Below are 1,521 nucleotides of genomic sequence, written 5' to 3'. Positions count from 1 at the left end.
GAGTCAGCCCTTAGAAGAAACGGGCAAGGGTGTCCTGGTGGACAAATGGCTATTTCTGTGTACTTACAAAGAAATGATAAACAAATTCTGCAAATTAGCAGGATACAAAATGAGCATACAAAAATCAATAGCTTTTCTCTGCACTGTTCTATAATTTCACTGAGAATTCATTTATAATACCCTCAATACAAACAAAGTGGAATAAGGTTGAGGAGAACAACCCACCTAGTAATGAACTTCATTTACAACAGCCTCAAAAGCAAACAAATGACCAGAAACAGGAGAGCCAGCCACAGCAGCAGCAGCAGCAGCAGCAGCAGCAGCAGCAGCAGCCACCACCCCATAGGAAAGGTTGGTAACTCCAGCAGGCAGTGTGAGGCACAAATGCAGTGGGTGACCTCTCCCCAGCAGGGGACTCGTGGTCCTTGCTCCGCACCATGCCTCCAGGCTTTCACTCCTGTTGCCTCCTCTGTCAAGAAAAGTGCTAAGACTGCTCGTCATCCTCCAGGACACAAGTCCAGCCATCCACTTGTACAAAATCCTAGTTTGTACAGCACTTGCCTGTGGCCACTGTATTTCTGCAGCAGGTCTCTAACTCCTACTGCATTCTGCACACAGAGGTGAGGACAGGCATGAACTACTGCTACTGTCGCTCAGGGTGAGATTTCCACCTAGAATTTGAGTCCATAGTCCATAAGCTTTTAACCTACTTATTTTCAGTTTCTTTCCTAACCTATGAGGCCCAGAATTCATTGTTAGCCCAGACATAAAAGTCAAGTCATGAGCACCTGGGCTTAACTGTAAATACGCTAAAATCACTATATTATTAATAATGTCAGACCATCTTCCAGAAATGGAGTTTCATGTAGGGAATTCGGAATGCTTGTGAGAAAATCCTAAGAAACCAAGCGTCTTCTGACCTTGAAACACAGAATTGCTCTTGGCATGTTCTCATGCTCCTCTCAGGTAGAATGGTCAGGAGTGACCTTCCCTCAGGCTATTACAGCTGGCTATTGTTACTGGCTTACATGCCTCTGTGAAAAACATGTTTTTGCCATGTTTGGCTTGTCCTTGTGATTCTACACTTTACTCATGTGATTCTTCTTAAACCTGAGAGTATAAATATCTGACGATCTGAAAAAAGTTGGCTATTGCACGCCTCCGCCTCATTTTTCGGCTCCATTCTCCCGGGTCCCACCACCTCCCGAGCAGTGAACACTCCTGAACTGACAAAAGGCACTAGAACATGAGAGAGAAAGGATACTGGAACGACTGAAGTCACTGTCACTGTACTCAGATAGAACCAATGAAGAAGGAACTGAGGCTCAAGAAGGGGTGTGGGAGCCACATTTGGTTTTAAAACTGCCCCCATCCCTAGTGTCAGTCATCTAGAGTTGCAGGCATTTAATACAGCTGTGAACAATACACTGAAATTTAGCAGATAAATGTTCTTAGCGTTATAGAGGTAAAGCTAGTATGAGCAAAGTGATGACACACAGGAGAGCCATACATAGAGAATAG

At 44.5% G+C, this 1,521-nt stretch overlaps 1 protein-coding gene across 1 annotated transcript in view; it reads right to left on the bottom strand.

Moving 5' to 3' along the window:
- Positions 1–1,521, bottom strand: part of Tmco1 (transmembrane and coiled-coil domains 1) — a 22,729-nt gene that overhangs the window by 4,270 nt on the left and 16,938 nt on the right. The window lies entirely within an intron of this gene.

The sequence above is a fragment of the Mastomys coucha genome, unplaced genomic scaffold, assembly GCF_008632895.1.
Source record: "Mastomys coucha isolate ucsf_1 unplaced genomic scaffold, UCSF_Mcou_1 pScaffold1, whole genome shotgun sequence".
NCBI classification, from domain to species: domain Eukaryota; kingdom Metazoa; phylum Chordata; class Mammalia; order Rodentia; family Muridae; genus Mastomys; species Mastomys coucha.
Note: the sequence above shows the minus strand (reverse complement) of the source record. Positions and strands in the feature narration are given on the sequence as shown.